At 36.2% G+C, this 17,807-nt stretch overlaps 1 protein-coding gene and 1 long non-coding RNA gene across 3 annotated transcripts in view; both read right to left on the reverse strand.

Annotated features, from left to right (window-relative positions):
- LOC139142158 (biotin--protein ligase-like) overlaps positions 1 to 17,807 on the reverse strand; it is a 635,662-nt gene that overhangs the window by 278,912 nt on the left and 338,943 nt on the right. The window lies entirely within an intron of this gene.
- Positions 6,102 to 9,630, reverse strand: LOC139141435 (uncharacterized). 2 transcript variants are annotated; one of them, XR_011554171.1, is made up of 3 exons: positions 9,503 to 9,630; positions 9,079 to 9,190; positions 6,102 to 7,615 (listed from the first exon to the last, which is right to left on the reverse strand). It is a non-coding gene; the product is annotated as an uncharacterized lncRNA (long non-coding RNA). The 2 variants fall into 2 exon arrangements; XR_011554172.1 differs by having other exon boundaries at positions 6,108 to 7,612.

Consider the following 17,807-nt stretch of genomic DNA (forward strand, 5'->3'; position numbering starts at 1 on the left):
ATCATGCGTGATTTTGTAAACACAGTATTTTGGCCGATTGACGACAGTAAGTGGACATTTCTTTGCATGTGAAAAGAAGTATTACACATATATTGGACGTTGTTGTGGGACCATTCATGCAGAATACATGCACGCATTTCTAGCTTTAAACTATTTTATACCAGTCCTTGATCCCTTGATCTGGTTTCTTCGGGCCATGGAAAGTGAACACAAATGATCGATCACCTATAACCTGTAATGTCATAAATAACAGTAGCTTACAGAACAAACTGAAAGTGTGCTACTTTGACATAATACCTGTTTTGACCCATCTGAATGCTCGGACGCTATCGTAACTATTTTACCTCGAGGGGTATGGTAAGTGATATAGTAAACTGAATACAGGCGCTATATTTATGTCTGCCAGATGACCTCCATGGAAGGTCACACATCACACCACCAGCTACTGTACTGGGGGTTACTCGAAGGCATGACTTATGTATAAATCCACGACATCCAATATGACCGTGTGTAATAACAATGTATTTCGTTGTCCAAGATACGTGTAGGTAGAGTTACTCCATATTTGTTTGCACTGTATGTAGGCTAGATTTGTTTAAAACCTTTGTTAATCATTTAAGCAATAACCCCCGCCGCAGACGGGTTGTACACGAGATTTTGGTACAATTCGCTCTATAGCATCAAAATGGAGTGTATACCCAACTGCGGGAGGGGAGGGGTATTGCCATTATATTAACTTGTGTACGTGTCTCTGTTGTAATGTGTGTGTGTGGGAGGGGGGTTCTAGTCACTATAAAAACCCAAAATGCAGAGATAAGACGTATGAGGGATCAAACGTCGGAAATTTAGCGCCCGATCGTTTTTATAAGTTTGGATTATATTGACAACACGCAGTATCCAACGTCAAAAGACGGATACGTTCATTAACGTTGCATGTTATTCACATTACAACGTGAACAAGAATTTGTTGAGAATTACCTGCTGTAGATACAGAAAACGGGTCAAGAGTTCAAATCCAAAAAAGTAACATTTTTTTAAAATTTACATAAGAACAATAGTCCAGGCATGTTTGCCGTAATAAAAATAGACTTGTTGCACTGTTACGGAAATAGTTCATCTCTAACAAAGGTTTATGCACCAGGTAGTCATAGGCACCAGCAAAATTATTGATTAAAACAACAAGATCTCAATTATAAGCCTATATGCATACAAACCATATTTGCGGCAAATGCACAAAGACTCTAATAACGTTTTACGAGAATGTTTACGAAGTCTGGACGAAAACAAGAATATATTTGAATTATATTAAGAATAATAAAGGTAATCAACACTTAATGAAGTTACATGAGCATTTCATGTGATGGGTTTGCAACTTGTCACATGACGTTTAAATATCAATGTGACATATAAATTTAAGGTCAAGACCTGTATTGATCTTTATGATTGGATGTATCATTTTATCTTTAATTCATATTATATTGTATGATCATAGCCACGCCTTAAAGATAACGTTTACCCATTCTTCAATAATACGAGGAAGGAATACAACAGACGGACATACTTAGCCCATACCCAAAAGTTTATATCGAAAATTACTGTTAATCTCAAATTCTACCAATTTTTTTAGCAGACATAATAAAAAGGGCAATGTTTGTATGAAATCTGTTTTATTGGGTACAAAAACAAGTTAGAAAAAGAAATAGACTTTTAACAGAAAATATATTTGGATTCTGTAGCTGTAACAGTCATATTCTGAGGGATACCGTATAATCACAGTAATGCGGACTCATATGCGGTTTTGTTCAGTCTGTCTTATTGTAGGTCATCTGCTGAGCTTATTTTATTACATAACCTAGTTTGTTTGGTATTATTAGAAAGGTGCTTTACTAGTCTTTAAGATGACATATTGTAATATGCAATATCTTGTATAGTTTTTATGGAATATGACCAAAACTTACCCCATACCCCAAAGTATATATTGAAAAATTACTGTTATAGCTAACGTCAAATTCTACCATTTTTTACCTAGAAATAACAAATAAGGCAATGCTTTGTATGAAATCTGTTTTATTTGGTACTGGGTCATGTCAGAAATATGAAATAGACTTTTAACAGAAAAATATTGGGATTTTATAGCTGTAACAGTCATATTTTGAAGAGACAAAACTTGTTTTTGAGAAGAAACAAAGCATAAAATAATTTGGTCTGGTAACTTTATTTTCTAATTATTCTCTTCTTATTCCAGTAATATTTATACATATATTCTCATTATAAGTGGTAGCCTGTGGCCTTACCACACCGGTGCAAAGATACAATGTCGATCAGATACATATCAAAGTACTCCATCTAGAGTCACCGATGAGTATAACTTCTGCATAAAAGTGCCCAATGAAAACAAAGGTATTGTTACTAAGAAAGTGACCGTGGTACATCAACAGGGTAACTTGATACAGGAAAAAAGATCAGTTTAGTGTAAACTAAATCGTAGGGTTTTCGGCCTAATATGTTGAAAGAAGCAACACACTCATACTTGCTGTTGATGTACGGTCATTCATGCAGAAGTTAAGTATTTATAGCTTCAAACTATTTTCTACATGTCCTATCATCTGGTTTCTTCAGGTACTGGAAAGGGAAAGCAAATTATTAATCATCTCCCACGCAATGTAATAAATAATACAGAACACAGAATACAGAAATAATACAGAACAAAACTACTTTAGCTGAATAGCTGTCTATACTGATATTAATACTTCGATGCTGCCTGAATAGTTGTCTCCGGAAGTGATGTGAGTGAAAAACGCAATTGAACAGAGGAAGACACTCCGAGGCTATTTGTTGCATGTTTTGCTAAATTACCTTTACGGTGAGTCACACAACAAACCATCATATAGTAAACATCTAGGGGTAACAGAAAGCATTACCTGTATCTAAGTCAGATTTCGATTCGATATTTTCGCTTACGGTGAATCCATGATGTCGAATCTGTCCTTTTAATATATTGATGTGAAATAACTATAGATAGGTAGAGTTTAATACTCAAGATTTTTTGTACCCGTGTAGTATCGAACCTCGGTAGTTACTACTGCGTTCGGTCTGGGCCTCGATAGACAATCCAAGCAAAACTGCAAGCACCTGTATTCTACAGCAGTATCTGCATTGACATGACAAATTGATGAATTATTCGGGAAAGGCACTGTGTTTTCTTTATCGGAATAGATTACACCTTAATGACGACTGACAGTATTAGCGGAGAGAAATAATGTTTGATTTAACTATAGCTGAACACTGCCAATTTCGGTTTATAATGGTGTAAACCTGGCAAATGCTACAATGCCAGACACAGGTCAAACAAAATGAGAATGCCGTTAAGGATTCTCCAACACAATGACTACCGCGCCGTCTTTTCACGTCATCAGTAAACCCTTTTCGCGCGATTTTGACCAATTGATTAAATCATGGGAGGACCGAGATTTAATCTGCAGATAAGGCCAACAAGTTGGGCGATAAGGCCATTTGTATGGACCTATACGGTTAATGGCATTTTGTAGTGGTCAAGTAGAGGTTGTGTAAAGGGAGAAGAGACCGTGGTTAGTTAATATTGCAATACTATGAACACTCTTCAATTGGAGTAAATCTGTACAGATAGACACTAAACATCTGCAGCCAATACATCAAAGCAATGTGGTTTGTACTCCACCCAGATCTGGTTTATTATGAAATATTTTGGTTTTGTTTTATGAAGTTCCGTTTGAACAGACTACACTTTGGAGTACAACGTAAAAACTGTTCACAACTGCCCTCCCACTATACCATGTGCAAGGAAATACGTTGATACAGCTAGTCGAGGTCCAAAATAGGAGAAACATAAACTGCGGACATGTGTTTACAAATTGAAAATTCATAATGTAAACGATGACGAACAACGTACAAAAGTGCAAGAAAACGGTAAGAGACCATAAGAGAAAGAAGTGTGGATATCACATCTTGATGTGGTACAATAAGGTATTCCACTCTACTATTAAAATAGCATTACAGGCGTGTTTGCAGATGCCTTTAAGCGTGCTCGCTGGCAAAATCTCGGTCACTCTCGATGTAAGTTTCATGAGAACAACAAGAACCACCACCACCACAACAACAATATTTATAATTATTATAATTATTAATAATGTTATTGATTTATTTTTCGTGAATCATAAGAATTATCTAAAATTTCATTTCGCCTTTGATAAGAGAGGGGAGCTAGCTTTCAATTGATCAAAGAGGACACTCTGCATATGGGACAATGTCAAATAGCATTTACTTTCTCCTCCCAATTTTTTTTTTGTTCTCAGTAAATTAAAGAGCATCTCTGAAGGTATAAATACCTCTCGGTTACAGTTTCATGAATCATTTGGATAAAGCGCACGTTTAGAGGCAATATATAATTTACCAAGAGATCGTGTCACCATCGATTGATTGATGGTTTATATAAACTATCTCCCCTGACTCTGTCCTCTGTCTGTCTCTGTCTCTATCTCTGTCTGTCTCTGTCTCTCTTTTTCTCTCTCTGTCTCTGTCTCTCTCACTCTCATTCACTCTCTTCTCTCTTTGAAAATGACATGATGTAGACAGAAAACAGGTCAAGAGTTCAAATCAAAAAAGTAACAGTTGTTTTTTAAATTTACATAAAAACAATAGCCCTGGCTTTTTACCGTACAAATTGATTTGTCTCGCTGTTAGTACGAAAATAGTTTATCTCACACTTATCTCACACAAAGGTTTATGCACCAGGTGGTCATATATCTAGGTACCTGCAAAATTATCAACCAAAACAACAAGATCTTTTATCTAAATAATCCATATCAATTGTATGATTAAATCCACGCCTCAATAAAATCCCATTCTTCAATAATACGAGGAAAGAATACCAGTCCGGGTTATGTCTAAATAGAGGATGATAGGTATTGCTTGCTTCCTCAGGATTATTCCAAAACTGCACGGTTTCATGTTCAGTTAACGTCCAAACTATCCATCTAAAATAGCACATATGTGACATCACTGTACCACCTCTGAATATGTTGCGACAGTTTGTGCGTACGTTAAAGAGATACACAAATCTATTTTAAGTATGCCAAAAAAGCTAAGACTATATTGTTCTTATGGAAATTTAAGAAAAAAAACTTTTTCTGTTTATTGCGTTGAACTCTTGACCCGTTTTCTGTGTCTCCAGTCATTAAGTTACTAGTTTGTGTTCTAGCTGTAGTATGAATAAAATGTAATGTTATGTCATGGAATATACTTATGCGTGTAAACGTAATCCCAACTTGTAAAATGCTTGGTATCGGACGCTGAATTTGCGATGTTCTCGAGACTTCTTTCAGATGTCCGTGTCCTGCATTTTAAGCTTAAAGGGAGGGTGACGTCACAACTCTGCTCATAGGTTGCCATGGACCCCTACGACCGATGTAAACAACGTATCTAGAGAACATCTTCGTTAACACTGGATATCGTAACATGTAAATGTTGCAGCTATGTTGACATGATGCATCTAGATATAATGCATGATAAATTGTTTGTAAACAAGAAAGTCGCACACGCGTATTCCGAGGACACCTTCCCTTTAAAGTGACAGAATCACACGATTTGATATTGTATGATAATAATAATTCCCGCCGTAGTCGGGTATACACTCGAGTTTATTGCAATTCGCTCCATATACCACATTATTAGCTGGTTCGTGTCATATGTTGCGAATTGTACCAAAATCTCATGTATACAAGCCAGGTCCAGGGCGTTGGGTATGTTATTGCTTAATTTTAACATCAACAATAGTCCATAGTTTTCTGACCTTTTTATCATTACTATCGGTCACAATTCCAGTGACATGCAAATCTCCGCGTTAATAGCATGCCTTTTCTGACGCCAGTGGTTTGACATTAGAAAAAAAATAATGGGGACACTTTTCTACAAGACAAGGAAATGTGAATGGAATTTTGTGTCAATCATAAAATTTGAATTAAATACAGCAAGAATATCAAACACATACATTCCACACATGGACTAATACACGCTGAACTGATCATCGGCCACGTAGGGCGTAGTACCACAAGTGAAACGATTTTCCCAGATTGAAATAACATTTATTCCAACGTTCAGATTATGCCATTTCTAATTAATGTTCACAACAACAAGTGTAACATGTAAACAATGCAACATTAGAAACGCATTAAACTTGCAAAACATTAATTGCATTTATCACACTTGTTTCAGGTGTGCATGAAATATTTACTCGCATGTACATATATGTTATTGAATGTTAGAAGCCAACAGTAGAGAGCAAACCTTTTACTGCTTTATTCGTCCTTGGATTCATTTCCCAAAAATTGAATTGATTTAAATTGACCAAAATTTCAAAGCGCTCTATTTTAAAGACGCTTTAGAATACTGTACATACGTGAGTTCTATATAGGAGCTACAGATTCAATGTCTCATTTACTAAGTGGAATTTTGTAATTAAGACTACAGAATGTTAAAATCGCGACCGTCAATAATACTGTAAAACAGTCTTGTTCTCTCCTTTGTGGACTTGAATGTCTAATCTTGAGGACCATTAAGGGGTTACATGTACACAATGAATAGGAGCATGTTATCAATAGACAATAAAAAATGAGTTACTCTGTTGAATTTCTATGAATAACACTACAGCATAAACAGACCACAATGCATCTCGTCGACTGTCCATGTTGATCTTCAGTACAGTTGATACGTTTGTCACCTGAATGTTCTCATGTTGTTCCTGGCAAAAGTGGATAATTACTATTGGTAGGCATAAGAATTGCTATCCTATATGTAATCTAACTTCAGTCGATCTACATGTAATATATTAATGTGACTAAAATGTAAACGGAGTTCTACAGTATGGCACTACCACATCTAAGAATTGACAGTTATACCTTTAACGTTGTTTCGTGCTCTTTTCTCCTCAAAAACCTCAACATTTATGCATTCAAATCACAATAAATCGTGAAATAATACCACCATGCACTAAGTGTACACAGAGTGTATTTTCACCAAAAAATCCTTTATGTGATTGAAGCGCTAAGCAGAGAATTACACAGTGTTCGTGTCATCGATAAAATAACAATATTGAATAAACTTATAGTCTTGTGTATTACCGAGAAAATAAAATAATATTCATAACTACAGTACTGTCGTACACAATTGAATAAGCAACCCTGTTTGCTGTCTCTGTACTTACACACCGGGGATTACCCACTACATATAGTTTAGGTCAGATAAAAAAACATGCCTTTACGTTAACCCGACTTACCCTGGAAAAAACCTCCGACCGTAGACATTTTTTGCATTGTTAATTCCGTCTTTGTCTAAAATGTGTCTTAGTTTAAGATTGCTGTCACAGATTCCGAACAATATCGTTACATTTATATACGCCACACTGTGAATCTGCTTGCTACGAACGGTATTGCGGTAACAGAATCAGCATCTTTAATTAGAGTTGGCTTTATATCGGGTCATCTTTCTTTCTGTTGTCTGTTACTGAAGTCAAATTGACTGTACCGTCGAACGCTTCGAAAATTTCAACGTGTATGTATCTGTCACCTCCGACGTAAACCTGCTAAAAGAGAGTGATTTGATTAATGCAAAGGTGTGAATAATATCTATTTAAAGATTTAAAGGAAAGTAGCAAGTAACATGTACAAATTAGCTCAGATACCACTTTATACGTTTGCAACAGTGGCAGCCGTCAAGGCATATACCTATGCAAACGTTTTACATTCTTGCTAGGCAGAGCTGTATTTGCATATCACATTCTGAGGGCAACGCCGAAGTTATTTCTTTCTTTCTTTATTATTTCATTGTTTTAATAAGTTATTTTATCATATATCTGTTTATTCATGTTTCATTCGTATAGTGTTTCAATCATTTCTTTAATATTTGTGTTTAATCTTTTCGACCCGATCTTTCACTATTGCCGTAAAGAGGCCATAGACTTTCACAAATGGTTTGTTTGTTTTGTTAATATTTCTAAAATTTTCCACTCTCAGTTACTTTAATCAACAAACGATAATCAATGTAATTTTGAAAAAAAAGAGTCAGTATACCTATCCGAAGTTCAACAGTTTTATTTCATGTCTCATAAAATATATGTAGCTTTTATGATTTTACTTAACTGCTGATGAAGTGGTGCATGCCGACACATTGGCATTATTTTATAGCAACAAGCAACCAAGAACATAATGTGTACCATTTAAAGGTCAGTGAGTAAATACCTAAAAAACAGATCGATAAATTCGCATAATTACATGAATTTCAATTGAAATGATGTACCACGGCAGATAGTGTAGTGTTTTAGCCCTTATGTGCACGTAAAAGTGGGTGAAAAGGAAACTTTGTAATGCTTCTACAATTATGGAGGCCTGTAATTTATTTGTAAGCAAAATACAGAGAATGTACTGGGGACGTACAGACGCACGATAGGTTTAGACCGTGTGATGTCATGGACTTGTGAATGAGAACAAACGAGATTTCATGCTTTAGCGCCTCTAACTTTATTCGAATACATCTGAAACGTAAGGGAGGTTGTAAATAAAACACCATTCATGTCCCCGAATATATTTTACCATTGTACAAATTCTGGTTTTCATAACGGTGGTTAAAATTTATGCAAAATATGCAAAGCAAACCTTAAAATATTGGTATCCTGTGCCTGAGTATTTCAAGTGAATGTTTATAATTCTACCAAATGTGTGTTAATAGATTGAAACTTAATCGATTTTATGACGACTGAATATACCTGTAAACTGTAATACTGTTACCCATACAAAATACAATGAACAAGAGTTCAAACCACCTCGTCACGTACGATGAATAGTGTTGTATCGCCCGGAGAATGACATAAAGACTTCACCATGGGTCAAAAGTGTCGGTTTTTCTTAAGTATCTTCAGATTCAAACTGATTTCCCTGAGTCCTAGATCTCGTGACTCGGGATCATAGAAAGTGAAAGCAAACAATGGTCCTCTACCCTTCAATGCAATATGTAACATTTGTTTACACAACAAAAGTTTAAGTGTATTACCTTGACTGAAGTATTGCTGCCCGCCACCCCAACAAATCGCCTGATTATTGTATAATACCGCTTTATAAACATCAAATTTCATCTGAATTTTTTCTTCTACTTGAGTCCGGACCTGAGGGAGTAGGTTAAAGTGGCAAAGTAAATGCCAATTACGTCAAGAACTGTAATTTTTTTATGTTACCATCAGTGGATCCGTAGGTAAGAAGCGTTTAAAACGTATGAACTTACTGCAGCAAGTTATTGTGGTTTGAAAACAAAATGGCTATAATCCAAAAGAACGCTGCCTACGAAGGTATTGAAGGTACAAATAGTGTAAGAGTTAATCTTTCAGAGAGGCGCTGTCGTCCTTATCATAGTGAATTTTTACACGCTTGCATTTTGCATTTCAATCACATCAAGAAATTTAAAACACGTTGTAACTTACTTTGTTTACCAGTTCCTGCACTCCAGGCGTGGCTTCTTTATGAGGTGTCCTGTCACGTGGTGTGGATTGTGACATTGCCATTGTACTCTTCTAGAACTTTACTACCGCCAGATATTATGTGAAATGGCAAATTGAAAAGACTATGTGTTCCTAGGTGACCCTTATGGCGAGTCACGTGACACATAACCATGTAATGATTGGTCATCATGGATTTCGCATGTTAATACAAGGGATTATTTAAAATACCATATGTGCTAACATGTAGTTTCTCTTATTGAACGATTGATGAGTCCGTGGACCTTAACCCTTTGTTGATCTGTTGATTAAGACAAAGAATGGTTTATGTTGCTGCACAAGCGTGATAAATGAATTTATTTCTCTGCTCATACTCAACATCTAACAAAGTCGTATTTAAATCTCTCTCTCTCTCTCTCTCTCTCTCTCTCTCTCTCTCTCTCTCTCTCGATCTCGATCTCGAAAATGAACTCTAGATTTTTACAAAATAAGACCGCTGGTGAAAAAGTTTGTCTACTCCAAGGGCTTCCAAATGAGCCCCAAAAAGCGGTAGATTAAAAATGCATTGTACAAATTAGAGAGTCCGAATAAGTGTCTCCGAGGTCAATTCTACCTTAGATACACAAAAAATATCAAACACGCACATGCTACATGCAGACAAAATACTCTGACCACAGCAGTACCAATGATAGAGCATTTAGGAGGAGGCAAAGGTGCAATATTTATAATTTCCGATTAAAATAACAATTATTTATAATTTGGTTTATGTCATTGAAGTCAATATTTATAGTAATAAGTGAAAAACATGACAATTACTGTTATAAAATAAACGCATGTAACTTGGATTATTATTGTTAATTTTAAACTTGTTTCGGCCGTGAATGCTTTGTTCAGCTGTAGCCATCTGCGATTGACTTTCCGACAGTAAGCATAATAGCAGCTGATAGAAGAGGGAAAATTGAAAATATTAAATATGTGCCCTGACCCAAAATTTAAGTTCTCGCATTCGAAGATTTGTAAGTCTTTTTCTCCAGCTACAGCTTTTTGGGGCACAGTTTATGACAATTTTCGAAATGTAGGTTACTTAGTTGCCCAATAAAACTGAAAGCAGTCATATTCCTATTTTTCAACACAAATTTAATTTCTTTACGACTGTCATGAGATTAAAGTCATCTTGATCATCGAAAGCTACATCAATAAGTAACCTAAAGAACATTGATTCTTTGAAACTGCAATCAGTAATCTGATAAAACAAACAGAACACCATGCATTTTTGAGGATACTTGTCGATTTCTATTTCACTGAAGACATATTGTCTCTGATTGTGCTCAGGTAATGTTGTTCCAACATGGCTCATGTTTTCTGTTATGCATGAAATCACTATCATACATTTTTACACACGTGGATTAGTTAGTCGCTTGTTGTTTTAGTGAACATGGAGAATTTTATTCGAGTGTATGACACAGATTACAATTTACGTTTGGTTACATAGGGTGTATAATTCATCGGCGAGAACCTAGGTGGGGTGACACGATTAGAATTTTTTTTCAGAAGAAAGTCAGAGAGTCACCTTTTTCCTTGTGTAACCAGAGTGACTGAACCATTGAGGCTTTCGAAAATTCGGACGGAAAACCTGCTAAAAGAGAATGGTTTACATTGAAAGGCCCGTGCATTTGCAACAGTTTGACCGATCAAGCCTATATATCAATGTAAAGGTGATTTATAAATCTGATAAATGTTCTGAGTTTATTTTGTAACTGTTTGGGGAATATGATTTGGTTAGTTTTAACAGTCTTGAGACCAAAAGGTTTAGGGGAATTAAGGTTGTTTGCAATAACGCTCCCATTGTATAAAGTGGAAGAACTGGAACCAGCCGATGTCGAAATGGCGACGATCTGAACCACAGGTTACAAAGTCAAAATTGAATGAAGAATGACATAAAAAGCAGGGCAACAGAGACAAGCAAGAAAGAAGATGCGTAGAAGAACACGTCTTGTCAAACGGGGTCCGCTATCTGTTATTATGTATCGGGTATGGTTAGTTTTGAATGACCCGGCGCATTCACATCGAGGGATAAGGAACGGCCTAGGTACAGCAATGTTGGGAATAAAGTCATTGGAAGAGCCTTGGAGATATGTTCTTAATCTGGTAGCAAAGATTTGTAGACAAATTTGAAGTGGCTGCGACACGAAGTTAGTGAGAAAAAAAAAACATAAAAAGTATTTAATTTCAATAATAGTTGAACCAAGTTAACTGTGGATCATGAAAGACAGCTTTGTATTTTCCTTTCACTATTGTAGAGCCTACGGACGTGGTACCGGCGATTGATCGATGGTTTCTATAAACTATCCCGCTCTGTCTGTCTGTCTGTTGTCTGTCTGTCTGTCTGTCTGTCTGTCTCTGTCTGTCTATCTGTCTGTCTGTCTCTCTCGTTGGAAATGACATGCTGTAGACAAAGAAAACGGATCAAGAGCTCAAATCCAAAAAAAGTTACAATTGTTTTTTCTTAAATCTTCATAAAAACAATATAGTCCTTTTTGCCGTACTAAAAATAGATTGGTCTCTCTGTGCGTACGGAAATCTCACACAAAGATTTTGCACCAGGTGGTCATATAAAGTACAAGCAACATTATTAACTAAAACAACAAGATCTCAGTTATATAAGTCAATATAAATACAAACCATATTTGTGACAAATGCATAGAGTTGCTATCAACGTTTTACGAGGACGTTTACGAAGTCTGGACGAAAACAAGAATATATTAGAATTATAGTAAAAATAATGAAGGTAGTCAACACTTAATGAAGTTACACGAGCATTTCGCGTGATGGGTTTGCATTGTGTCACAGTGAGGTTTGAATATTAATCGTGATATGTAAATTTAAGATCAAGACCTGTGTTGCTCTTTATGATTGATGTATCATTTTATCTTTAATCCATATCTATTGTATGATCAAAGCCACGCCTTAATAACATCTCATTCTTCAGTAATACGAAGGAGGAATACCAGTCCCGGTTATGTCTCAATAGAGGATGGTAGGTCTTGCTTCTTCTGGATTACTCAAAAACTGCACGGTTTCATATTCAGTTAACGTCTAAACTATCAATCTAAAATAGCACACGTGCATGACATCACTGTACCACCTCAAAAAATGTTGTGACAGTTGGCTCGAACGGTAAAGAGTTAGATAGATCTATTGTTAGTGTGCCAAAACAGCCAGGACTGTATTGTTCTTATGGAAATTTACGAAAAAAGCTGTCACTTTTTATTGGTTTGAACTCTTGACCCGTTTTCTGTGTCTGCAGTTAACAAGTTACTAGTTTGTCTTCGAGTTGTAGTGTGAATACAATGCAATGTTATGTTATTAAACTTATATGTGTGTGTCAACGTAATACCAACTCATAAAATGCTCAGTCTCGGACGCTGAAATTGCGATTTCTCTCAGACGCCCGTTTTCTGCATTTGGGCTTAGAGGGAGGGTGTCGTCGGAATTTTGCTCAAAGATTGCCAAGGACCCCTACGCCCGATGTAAACACTGAATCTAGGCAAAATCTTTGTTAACACTGAATATCGTAAAATGTAAATGTTGCAGCTATGTTGACAGAAGGTGGTTATCATGCGTAATATACATTGTTTGTAAACAAGAACAAGTGCAGTTCAGACGCCACCTTCCCTTTAAAGTGACGACAATACTAAATAAAATGGCAGGGACACACGATTTGATATAATATTATAAAATAATCCCCGCCGTAGCGTAGTCGGGTATACACTCGAATTTGGTACAATTCGCTCCATATATTTAATTGTTAGCTGGCTCGTGCCATATGTCACCAACTGTACTAAAATCTCATGTATACAAGCCTAGTCTATGGCAAGGTGGTGTTATTGCTTAATTTCAGCATGAACGTTAGTCCATAGTTTTCTGCATTTGAACTTCTTTATCATTGCAATCGTTCACAGTTCCAGTGACATGCAGATCTCCGTGTTAATAGCAAGCCTTTTCGGTCGCCAGTGGTTTAACTAACCTAAGAAAAAAATTGGAGTCACTTTTATAAAGACAGGGAAATGTGAATGGAATTTTGCGACAATTATAAAATTTGAATTAAATACAGCACGAACATCAAACACATACATTCTACACATGGACTAATACACGCTGAACTGATCATCGGCAACGTAAGGCGTAGTACCACAAGTGAAACAATTTTCCCAGATTAAAATTACATTTATTAAAACGTTCAGATTATGCCATTTCTAATCAATGTTCACAACAACAAGTGTAACATGCAAAACATTAATTGCATTTATCACACTTGTTTCAGGTGTGCATGAAATATTTACTTGCATGTACATATATGCATTTGAATGTTAGAAGCTAACAGTAGAGAGCAAACCTTTTACTGCTTTATTCGTCCTTGGATTCATTTCCAAAAAATTGAATTGATTTAAATTGACCAAAATTTCAAAGCGCTCTATTTTAAAGACGCTTTAGAATACTGTACATACGTGAGTTCTATATAGGAGCTACAGATTCAATGTCTCATTTACTAAGTGGAATTTTGTAATTAAGACTACAGAATGTTAAAATCGCGACCGTCAATAATACTGTAAAACAGTTTGTTCTCTCCTTTGTGGACTTGAATGTCTAATCTTGAGGACCATTAAGGGTTACATGTACACAATGAATAGGAGCATGTTATCAATAGACAATAAAAAATGAGTTACTCTGTTGAATTTCTATGAATAACATTACAGCAAACAGACCACAATGCATCTCGTCTACTGTCCATGTTGAAAGGTATCTTGGTTTAAGATTCGAGGTCACAGATTCCGAACAACATTGTTACATTTATGTACGCCACACTGTGAATCTCCTTTGTACGAACGGAATTTGGGTAACAGGATCAGCAGTTTTAATTAGAGTTGGCTTTATATCGGGTCATCCTTCTTTCTGTTTTCTATAACTGAAATCAGATTTACTGTACCATCGGGCGTTTCAAAAATTTCAACGTGTATGTAGCTATCACCTCCGACGTAAACCTGTTAAAAGAGAGTGATTTGATTATTGCAAACGTGTGATTAATATCCATTTAAAGGAAAACCATGTATTGGTATAAATTAGCTCAATATACATTTGCAACAATGGCAGCCATAAAAGCGATATAGTCATGCAAACGTTTTACACTCTCGCGAGGCAAAGCTGTATTTACACATCAACATTCATCACCAGCCTATAGCTTGGAGTTCGTTGTTTCCACAAATTATTCACGTAATTCATTAGGACTATAAAGGCGGTACACTCTTGTGTGTTCATTGTTCGGATTATTATTGTCGTAGTCTATGAAAAAATCGATTTCATTACGTGACTTTTAAAGGCATATGGACACTTTACTTGACCTCCTTGCTGCAGTGGAAACCGTATATTTACCGCATGAAAATATACAGTTTGTCGAAAGTTCAGGCGTCGGCGGGGTCTATACGAATACGAACCCAAATATTGGCGACAAAACTACAACACAAGGACTCAAAAGTTTTCCAAAGGGGAATTTTAACGGTATTTTAACGTCAGACACATTTCGATCGTGGAGAAATACAACCGCCGTGTTGCTTGTTTACATTGACGAGCACACTGTAGAGAGACGCAAAAAAAGGTCCGACACACCAAAATTGATGACATTGACGCGGGTTGTCGTAGCATAGAACGACAAGAGTATAAATCCCGTAGTTTTTGTTCGGAATCGACAAACTTGGCTTGTGCATGTGATAAATTATAGTTCTTTACACAACAAAAACTTTAATCATATTACCTTGACTGAAGTATTGGTCCCCAACCCAGCAAACACCTTGCTACTGTATAGTACTGCTTCATAAGTGTCTAAATTCATCCCAAGCCTTTCTTCAACTTGAGTCCGGACCAAAGGGAGTAGGTTTAAAGTGGCAGAGGAAATGTCAATTACAACAATAACTGTAATTTCTTACGTCATCATCAGTAGAAACGTAGATGCAAGCGTTTTGCCAGGTTTGAACTTACTGCAGCAAGTTATTATGGTTAAAACAAAATGGGTATAATCCAAAAGAACGTTATTTACGAAGGTATTGAAGGTATCAAAACAGTATTCGAGTTAAGCTATCAGAGAGGTGATGCTTTCCTTATTCTATGGTAAAATAGTATCGCAGCGGATTCTTTTACACCCTTGCACTTTGCATTCCATCATATCGAGAAAGTTAAAACACGTCAACTTACTTTGTTTACCAGTTCCTGCACTCCAGGTGTGGCTTCTTTAAGAGAACTCCCTCCAGTGTCACGTAGCATGGATGAACGCGATGCCATTGTACTCTTCCCGAGCTTTACTGCTGCCGGACATATTAGTGAAATGGTAACTTGAAAAGACTCATTCTATTTATGTGTTCCTAGATGACCCTTATGGCGAGTCACGTGACACATAACCATCCGACGACTGGTCACGGTGACTACCAGGGACGACTTAAAAAATATTCCACATTTGCTGAAATGTAGCATCACTTCTTTCATCGATAGGTGAGTCCACGAAATTTAATCCCTTGTAGGATATCTTGAATAAGACAAACAGAATGCGTTCAAATGCTTTACATGCAAATTAATGAATTTAATCAGTTGATCCTAACCAATGTCTAACAAGTCATATTAAATTCCAATGAACAAGTGTACAGCGTAATTGAAACACTTCTGTGTGTTATTCAACATAAGCCATCGAATGGTAGAAGGGAAGAGTTTTGAACTCTAATATTTACGTCAATAATCTCATGAGCATAAAAATGTCATCTTACTATTGGGGCTGAACATTTACCCAAGACATAAAAAATGCAGGCAACCCCAACGAATGCTGATAGCCATTTTTGATTACATAAAATCGCTGTGGTCATGTATACTTTTAAACGTGGTTAAGTGTTTCTCTTTTTTTCCATTTGAGAGTAAAGTTTGGGGAGATTAGGGTGCTTTTGAAACGGAGCCTTTTTAACCAAATAAGATATTTCTCGCAATATGTTGAATCAAGCAGTGAAGCCATGGTGGATTTTGTTGTCTAATCATTCACGCAGAATTTAATAATTTATGGCTTCATATTTTTTTTTTGTATAACTGTCCTTGATGTGGCCGTTTAGGGTCAAGGAAGAGGAAAGCATATGAATGAACCCTTTACCCTGAATGTAATAAATATGATGGCTGTTCAAAGATAATTATAACTTACACTATTTTGTTTGAATACCTGTTGTAATCAAATTGAATACTTAAACGCTGCCTTAACTATTTTATATTACAGCGTACGCTGAGTGATATATAGAAATTGAAAAGAGGCATTCTGTTTATGTTCTGCAAAATAACTTTCACAGCGAGCCACAGATCACATAGCCAGCAATCACATAGCAGCTGACAAAATACTATTAGGGGTTACTATAAACCACGACTTTTGCCTGCAGGGATTTTACTATTTCCGGTGACAGATCCACGGCATTGAATATGTCCTTTAAATCTTGGACATGTGAAATAACAATAAATTATGGATAGTTTTAAGGTGTACTTACTCTAGATTTGTTTATATCTTATCAACAAAAATTGTCATGCTTGTCCTCCTTGATTTGTTATCAGCCTTGACACCATTGACCATGCCTTTATGCTTTCTCATTTGTGTCAAATGGGTAACAATGGTTCTGCTCTGGCCTGGCTTGAATCCTATCTTACTGATCGTTATCAAAAGTTTGTATAGGGAACTCTTTTCCGAAACCGCAGAAGTTGAAATTTGGTGTACCTCAAGGCTCAGTGTTGGGACCAATTCTGTTCATTATGTACATGTCTCCACTTGGAAATATCATCCGGCGACACAATATACAGTTCCATCTATTTGCTGATGATACTCAGTTGTATTTAAGTTTCAAAGTAAGGGATGCTCAAAAGAGCATCTCTCACATGGAGGACACAATTGCTGAAATACAAGATGGATGACTTTTAATTTTCTGAAGCTTAACTCTAATAAGACTGAACTGCTGTTTTTTGGATTACGACCTAAACTTTCCCTTTTCAAATTTCCATATAAATAATGGTTGTACTATTATGCCAACAGCCAGAAATCTTAGAGTTCAATTTGATAGTGTCATGAATATGGATCACCACATTACAGACACCTGTAAAACAGTCTATTTTCATATCAGAATTTTGAGTCTGATCAGAAAGTACCTTACAGAGGACACTGCTAAATATCTTATCCACACACTGGTGACATCTCGGATCGATTATCGAAACGGTTTCCTTTACG

The sequence above is a fragment of the Ptychodera flava genome, chromosome 10, assembly GCF_041260155.1.
Source record: "Ptychodera flava strain L36383 chromosome 10, AS_Pfla_20210202, whole genome shotgun sequence".
NCBI classification, from domain to species: domain Eukaryota; kingdom Metazoa; phylum Hemichordata; class Enteropneusta; family Ptychoderidae; genus Ptychodera; species Ptychodera flava.